We start from the raw sequence: 8,895 nt of genomic DNA on the forward strand, positions 1-8,895 counted from the left end.
GGGCAGGTAATTCTGGTGGTCATTGTCATAAAGTTCCTCACAAGTTACATTCTCTTCCTCCTCCCCATTCTGCATGCACAACATGAGCACTGATAGCCATATGGCTTCAGGAAAGCACCCTCGTTGCTGGACTGTGGTTCTGCTGTAATTTCCTAAAACAAATCAAAAACACTTGCTGGCAGTGGGGAATTCTATAAAATGTGGAATAGAACAGAATTATTATTTCCAATTCATGGAATTACCTCATTTTTTTTTTGCAAAAAAAATAAAACCAACAAAACCCAAACCATTTCCAGTGTTGTTTTGTTTATTTGATTGTATTACTCCAATTCTCTTTAATTCTACATGATAAATTTGGTAGATAATGTTCTGACAGAAGTGAAACAGGAGGCCCTGGGTGGACTGTGGCTGCCCGAGGTCGGAGCCACCACCTTCGCCTGGGAGCCACCAGGGTTGAGTTTCAGGTGGCCCAGGGAGCACTTGGCGGCTCCAAGAGGGCAGAATTTTGGCTGGGTCTCCCTGCTGGCTGCTGGCAGAGCCCTGATGGTGGGAGCTGGGAAGCGGGGTCCTCCTGCAGCAGGGATTGGTGTGCCCAGGCCAGGCGCTGCATGGTCCGCCCAGAGACACATGGGGATCACTCGGTGCCGGCAGGGCTGGGGTTGGGAGAGCGGAGAGTGGCGGTACCTGAGCTGGGGGACACTCAGCAGCCTGCAGGGAGATCTCTGGATGCGGGGGACCCCCAGGAACCTGAAACGTGGCCCTGGAGAGGGGGAAGCTCTGGCAGTCTGGAGATATTGAGAGCATGGACAAGGGGGACCCATGGGTACCCCAGAGCCCTAAAATGGGGACCCCGACAGGTGAGACCCTGGAGCCGCTCCAACACCAAACTGGGGAGCCCAGGGAAGAAGAACCTCTGGGATTTGGGATTCCCAGGATCTCCAGCAGCCCAGAGAGATGGGATACCAATACAGGATCTGCAGCAGCAGAGACATGAGTGACCCCACAAGCCCTAAAGGTGAGAGACAGAGTGGGGGAAGTTCTGGGTAGGAGTTTTTTCTGAATCTTGGTGTTTCAGAGGTTTTTATGGACATGACGTGCCTGGTAACTTTTACAGATGAATTTGGGCAAAAGGAACCTCCAGCCTGTTGCCATCCATATTTTATTTTGTTAAGTTATTGTTGAATGGTTCGTTCTATTATTCGCCTATGTTCTCCACAAAGTTGCTTTACCCCGAGTTGTATAATCCCTTAGAGCTGTCCCTCAAGCCATTCCCCTCCCATTGTTCTAGTTTCTTCCCTGCCTATCAAGGCAAGTCAGCCTCTTTTTCCTGAATCTTCCCTGCCACTCTCTCCCTGGACCAATCCCTGATTCAAACACCTACTTGGAAATCCTCTAATCTATGACGCCCCATTGGGCCCTGTGACCTTTCTCTCTCCTCCTCCTACCCTGACTGGTCCCACACTACTGATGTAATCCCCTTGTTCTACCCTTGAAGTTTCTCTATTGGGTTTTTTTTTTTTTTTTTTGTATCTGCCCCCTGGTTTGTGATAGTATTTTAACCCATGCACTGAGGTGCTTAGGGCCCTTTTGACCTGTCCCCTTCATCTGAAATAAACTCGTCCCTGTGGAACCTCAGAACAGAGAGCCTTCTCCTTTCTCCTTCGCCCAGTCCCTGACATTGCTGATTCTGCTGGCTCTTCAGGTTCAGCTGCGGGCAGAACCCAGTTCCCAGCTGTTCCCCACTCCTGGCACAGTGCCGGAGTGCCAACAGAGGTAGCCGGGACTCCGGTGGGCTATGTCACCAACACAATGTACTCTCATCTTGCTTTACCCCAGTACAGAATTCCCTTTCCCAAATCTTGACTGGATGAACAAGCCGGCAGAAAGGAAGAGGAAGATGCCCCAGAACATCCAGGCAGGTGAGGACAAAGTCACTGCCCTTTTCCTCCTCTCTCCTCCATCTCCCAGCCCAGCACCACCCCTGGCTGCAGGACAGCCCCGCTGCCAGCATTATCCTTCCGGGGACAGATTGAAGATATCTCTTTCCCCTTCTCCTGGCTTGGAGACAAATCCCATCCTCTCCTTGTCCCTCCTCCCCCAGAAAAGGAGCTGAGGATGTAGACCAAGAAGGACAAATCCCCATGGCAGAACCTCGTGCAAGAGGCTGTTTTGAGCAGCTCCACAGTGCAAGAATCCAATGGGGAAGAAGATTCCCAGAGATCTTGCTCAAGGAGGAGTTCCAAACCCAGCTCAGGGTGCTCCAAGGAGGAAAGACCCACCCTATGCCAGGATGGCAGCCGGCGATCCAGCTGGAGCTCGGACCTGGTGGTGTATGAGCAGCTTCATGAAAGAGAGAAGCCCTACAAATGCTTAGAATGTGAAAAGAGCTTCAGCTGGAGCTGCAGCCTGATCCGCCATCGGAAAATCCATATTGGGGAACAGCCCTATGAGTGTGAGGCACATAGGAAGAGTTTAATCCAGAGCTCCAATCTGATCTTTCACCAGATGATCCACCCACGAGCACATCCACACTGGGAGACAACCTATAATTGTCTGGAGAGTGGGAAGAGCTTCTCCTGGCCATCATCCTTGACCAACACCAACAAACCCACCAATAAGGGAAGCCCTGTAACTGCCCCCACTGCACAATGAGCTTTGTCCTCTGCTCCAATTTCATCCCCCATCAGAGGACCCATTTTGGGAAGAGACCTGGTGGCTCACTTTCCCCAAGATCCACATTGGGAAGACACCTGTCCCTTTGCTTGCACCTGGCAATGATGCAAGGTGGGACCAAAGAACACGAGAGTCTGGCCATGTCCCCATCATTATCTTTGATCCCACCTTGCATCATTGCCAGAGACTAAGAAAGGAGCTCTCTCTCTTCCCATAGGAGAAGGGTGACCTTTCCAGGTAGGAGAAAATACATGGCCTGGAAGAGCTGGGTCAGTGTTGTCACAGTTTTCCCTGTAAGTCGTTTCTTTGTCTTATTCATTCTGTTCTCAATATTGTTGTGGTTCCCAGTAACAACTTCCTATCCCAGCCTGGGATCTTTGCCTCTTGTGCCTTCACAAAACAAAACAGGGCCACTGTTTATGCTGCCGGAGCCCTGATCAGTTACCAGGAGGCATTTCTGCTCATCCACGCGGCAGCACTGTGGACTCAATTGAAATTTTGGTATTACTGCAGCTGAATGAGCCTTTGCCCCTGTTTATGCCTGGGCTGATTCCTATCCTTTCCTTTTCATAATTCACCAAACAACAACAGAAGTAATGTAACAATGGCAGCTGAAAATAATTGAAGAAGAGGGAAAAAATCCCCTAGAAATAATTTTGTCAAACCAGAAACAGAATCAACCTTAGTCAAGGATGTGCTGCCCAACCCGGCAGCACAAGCTCCACCAACAGACATGAATATAAAACATGTTTGACACCATAAATGTGTGTGCTGTCATAAACTGCTTTTCCAAAGTGATTTCAACTTCATTTGAGGATTGAAACACATTCATGCTTCAGCACCTGATGTATGAGCTGGGCGCACTAGGCAGCTGAGCTGCTTTGGGCAGCCAGAAATAAGACAAACTTTCTCAGCAGTATTTGGTTTGCTCTCTCTTTAATTTCTTCCCATGCGAGAGGAGACGAACTTCAGACTTACAGCTCCAAGAATATTTGAATTTTAACCACCTCGTAATTCACCTTATCTGGCTTTTTGTACAGCCTGGTCTTATAAAACAGATGGATTTTTATTTATTTACTGTGGGACATAAGAACAGCTCAATAGCTGCCCCAGTGTTTCATTTTTTCAAACAAAATCATATATAAAACAAATTACATCAGAGAAAGCCAATCAGAGTCAAAACAAGTTGCTGCATTGTTCAGTGAACATAAGCTAATTTTCAGAACTAAACCACAAAGTTGGGAATGTGAGTAAAGGTGTGAAATTGCTATAAAATGAATTGGCAAATTCCGTAAGTTCATGATTAAGCATCACAGATAGATCAAAAGGAGAATATCTTTCTTAATCATCACCATATGATCAAAAGATGTTTAAGTCCTGGGTTTCCAATGAATTTTTTTAAAAGAAGTTGCATTTATCATCATGCTTCAGGAGAAAATAAAAATTGTCATGTTTGCAATTCAGGTAAAGTATATTTTTGAAACGAAACATTTCGGTGCTATTTCTTTGGTTTTTAAACTAGTCCTGTAACTTGGAGATCCTGCTATTTCACAGCTCTTAGCTCACAATATTTTACTCTAATGGAAGTAAGTTTGACTTGAGACTGTAAGACTGTTAGCTATTACAGTTTGTTGGTTTGGGTTTTTGTTGAACACATTTCTAGTAAGGCCACTTTTCTTTGCAACATCTTGCTTTTAATTCTGACACTTCTACCACACCCCCTCCTGTAGATGCACAAACACATGCACAGATAGATGTAAGGCAATCCAAAATTCAAACCCCAGTTAAGGAATTACAGATTTTGGGCCAGGATGTGGAAGCACTACAACATAGCCCTGTAGACATAGACATGAACGATGTGTTGTAAACTCCATGACAACAGACATGTGACTCTTAGGCAAAAATGATCTTTATATTGAATTTTCTAGAATTTATGGAGCAATGACTTTAATGTGGGAAGTAGCTAAGCAGGACGTTCTGATAGGCTTAAGGAGTCTCGACCCACAACTGCAGAAAGAAATTCACTTCACTTCTAAATATAACTGAAAGTGAGATTAAAACACAAAGGAGGTTACATGTTGAGAATTCAAAGCGATAATACAACTTTTTTTTTTTTTTCATGAAAGATGAAAGAAAAGGAAATAGAAAATTAGGGAAATGCCAAGAAAAAATATGAGAAGCACAGGAAAGGGGTTTCTACCACCATGGCTCCAGCCCTGGTTTCTCTGTCAGCTGTGGCCCCAGGCAGCCAGACCAGCAAGGTGGGGCAGGAGAAGCCGCATAGGACCAGCCAGGACAGCAAAGGACAGCAATGACAGCAAAGACTCCTGACACTTTGTAGACACCGTGCCATGTTGGGCACTTGTAAATTTAGGGATGTCTTGCTTTTTAAGGACAGATAGTAGCAATGGCACATGCACCACGAGCACCCTCAGGACAATGGCACATCCAGCATGTCCCTCATGAACTCCCTCATGATCTCTGCTCCCTTGAGGAGTCGCTGAGGTCCATCATGTGTCCAGCTCTGCAGGACAACTGAACAAACTACCCAGAGCTGGGGGAAAGTGCTGCAAACAGCACCAGCACCAGCTCCCTTGGAGCAGGAGGAACACGTGTAGCTGATCCTGAGTCAGTGCAAAGTGCTGTTGGGTGGTTTGGCAGCAGAACCTTGACTCGGCACCGTGCAGAAGATGTCCCCTTGTCTGGTTTTGTTTTGTTGGCTGTTTGCTCCCACTGTTGACACTGAGCTGCTGTGGCTGAGGCTGAGACATCCCTCCTACCTTGTCAGCAGCAGGCCCTGTCCAGAACTGTACAAAATATGAGAAAAGCAGCTGGGAAGAACAATGCATGGAATCCTACAGCTCAGGAGCTCTTATGTCAGAGCCCTGCCTGTGCCTTCTGTTTGTCAGCACCTCCTTCTCTATGCACACAGTAGTGACTGGTGAAGGTCTTTTTTGCCTAAGAGCTCTTGAGAACCAAATGCTCTGCTGGGATTCTCACAATCTGTTAAGTTCATTGCAGGGAAACAGAAAAGCAAGGGCAGGGTAGCAGATCAGCTGGAAGCTGGTCACTCCCCTCAAAGGGCTTGTGTGTGATGTGGGAACATCACATGCACGGATGGGCAAGAAGGGTAAATGTGCTCAGGTTGCTGCAGGTGAGGTTTAGGCTCATCTCAAGGGCAGTCAAGGGTGGTGAGCACTGGAAGATCCAGCTCCAGTCCCCATCCATTTCAGTGATGTCTGCAGCCTGGATCCAGAACACCCTGGGGGGCTCCTGTGGCTGGCTTTGCACTCAGGTGAGGATAAGAGGCCGTCTGAAGACCGTCACTCATTTCTCTGCCGATTGCCATGAGCAGGAACTCCCTTCTCCCACTGCAGTTCCGGCTTGGAGAAGGCAACAGTGCTGGTGCAGCCACTGCACTGTCACGTTGGCTGTTCCAAAGGAGCCTGGCAAGAACTTGGCAAGGAGTTGGCAAGGATTTGGCGAAGACCCAGCGTTGACCCAGCACAGAGTGGCCTACTGCAATTCCTGCTTCACTCTCCATCCTTAAGCCAAATGAACTGTTGGGGTGACTCTGGTTGTCTCTCACTGCAGACCCCTCATCTCCCTCGTTACCACCATGACAGACGGAGATCAAGAACCCTCTCCGCAAGGACTGAGACTGAGACCCCTGCCATAGGGAGTGGAGGGATGGAGGGAATGGTGGTGTGACCACTATTGACATGACCTGTTCTTCTCCAGTAACTTCAATGGACTTATTCTTTATTGTGTTCATCCTCCTTGGGGGTTTCAGTGGACTCACCTGTTCTCCCACAGCAGTTTCAATAAACTCTTATTGTTCTGTATGTTCTCCCCTTTTTCCTCAGTGGACTATAAGTGGACCCCTGGGTTAGGTAGGACTTTGGAGACTTTCCCCACCACACTAATATGGATCCCCATCATCTGGACCAGTGAGGATCTCACCTGTGTCAATAGCTATTCCCATCCTCCTCTTTTCTCTCTCTCTTCTTCTATTTCCTCTCTGATCCCAATATCACATGTATTCTTTTGGCCCCTAATAAAGGTGAGTTTGTTGTGATTAAACTGATGGTGCCCTGCTGTTTGCCTTTTTTGCACTTTTGGGATTGGCCAACGAACCATCACAACACCCCGCTATGGGCAGATCGTGATACCAGGAGCCGCTGAGGCCGGCAGTGGGCACCAAGGCTGGGGCTCGTGGGCCGGGAGGCGGCTCTGGGGGCTGTGACACGCCAGGGCATGGGTCACAGTGGGAGCTGTGAGCAGGGGCACTTGGCAGCTGAGTGACATGGTTCTGCTGGCTGTGACATCACAGAGGACAGGTGACACAGGCTCCTGTGTCCAGGGGCAGCACAGGGCAGTTGGATCCTGGCAGCCAGTGAGTGCACATGCAGGGGGAATGCTGGGCTGGATGGGAGCTGGGAAAGGTGCCCTGGGGGTTTAAAGCCAGAATGGGAGCTGGGACCCTCAGGGTAGGGCACTGTCCTCTGAGCTGGGGGAAGAGGAGCTTGGAGATGTCAGCGGGGCAGGTGCCCAGAGAGGCTTTGGGGACATTGCAGGTGTCGCCAGCCCCCTGCTCCCTCCCAGCCAGACATGCTGAACTCTCTTTCTTGCACCAGGCCATGTCTCCAACACTGATCTTCCTTCTGGCCCTGTTAGCCACCCATGCTGGAATGAAGGTGAATCAAGAAATTGAAATTAATGAAGTCAGTTGTATGCTGGAGCGTGAAGAATATTTGCATCAAGAGATGGTGCGGCTCCTGCAGGAGATTGAGGGGAGCAGTGGCACCATGGAAGCCCTGCTCTGGTCTGTGATGGAAAAGCAGTGGCTTTTTTTCATCAGTGCAGCAGTCCTGGCTCAGGTTCTTGCTACGGGCTGCTGGCTGGTCAGGAGAAGAAAGCGTGGCTCTGCCAGCAGGAGGAGGCAGGAGGGATCCAGCAGGAAGGAGAAGGTCAGTGAACATGAGAAGGTCAAGGGTATAGGCAGGGTGGCAGCACTGTGGCTGCGCCCAGCCCATCACCAGTGGGCACATCCAGGATAAGGCAGGAGTGGGCTGTCAGCAGCCTGATCTAGGTCAGAATGTCCCTGCTCGTTGCTGTGGGGTCACAGTGGACAGCCTGTAAAGGTCACTCCCAAGCTCAGCTGTTCTGTGATTCTGCAGCAGGGCCTGCCCAGCACAAAGGTGCTGTAGGAGCTGGTGGACGATCTTCTCAGCGTCTGCCGAGTGCTGTCCCGGAGAATCTTCATGCCGGAGCTGCACCCGGCCGCCGGGACAGACACCAGCCCCACCTGCAGCGCCCAGGAGAACAGCAGCACCTACCGCACGCTGGTCATCCTGCGGCCACCGCCCGGCCACTCCTTCAGCCCGGAGAGCAGGAAATGGCCGCCAGCCGAGCGCATCCGCGTGGGGCTGGAGTGCCTGTGCTCCGGGGAGCAGCTGCTGGGGCACACGTGCTTTCTCCACGCCTCTGGTGGCCAGCTGCCCAGCGACCAGGAGTGGTACCTGATGGACACCCTCTGCACGGGCTCCTACTTGGACCCAGAGAAAGTCACCCGCTGGGTGCAGATGTTGGTGGCGTCGGCCTGGCTGCTCCTGCCGCACTCGCGCCGTTTGCAGCTGACGGCGCTGCCCTGCGGCAAGTCCTGCAGGTTCCGGCTGAGCGGCGCCTCTGGCCTGCACCGCAGCATCGAGATGGTTCTGGCCGTGCAGCAAGGCAGCTCCTGTGCCTGCCTGAGCCTTGAGTAGGCAGCAGCCGTCTCTGCCAGCAGCACTGTGTGGGCCACAGAGCTGCCACCTCTCCGTCTCACTGCCACGATGGCTGTGCTCTTGAGGTGACAGCACTGCAACCAAACAGGAATTGAGGAAGGTGAAGTCAATCATTCCTCATGGGACATTTTTTGTGTTCTGTTAGGATTCTTTAGTTCCTTTATTATGAACTCTGAAGAAGATAGCCAAGTGAAAATACTTATAAAATCTCCCAAGGCAGAGCTGGGAAGGTTAACATGATTTCAAACATGTCAAAAGTTTTGTTAAGGAAAATTATACATCCATAGGAGGTTTTCCTACAGTTTTGTATTCTTAAAAAAATAAAATTCAATGATCCAACAAAAATTTGGTCTACCATCAAGTCAGGAAGAGGAAGGAGGAGCTGGGTTGGAAGAGTGCCATGTGCATGAGTGTGGGCAGAGCTGGTTTACCAGCA

The 8,895-nt window shown here is 49.9% G+C and overlaps 1 pseudogene; it reads left to right on the forward strand.

The window, feature by feature from the left end:
- Nucleotides 1–1,867: 1,867 nt before the first annotated feature.
- LOC146763712 (inositol 1,4,5-trisphosphate receptor-interacting protein-like 1) lies at nt 1,868–8,438 on the forward strand (annotated as a pseudogene).
- Nucleotides 8,439–8,895: the final 457 nt, after the last annotated feature.

This window comes from Lonchura striata, chromosome Z, assembly GCF_050655825.1.
Source record: "Lonchura striata isolate lonStrDom1 chromosome Z, ASM5065582v1, whole genome shotgun sequence".
NCBI classification, from domain to species: Eukaryota; Metazoa; Chordata; class Aves; order Passeriformes; family Estrildidae; genus Lonchura; species Lonchura striata.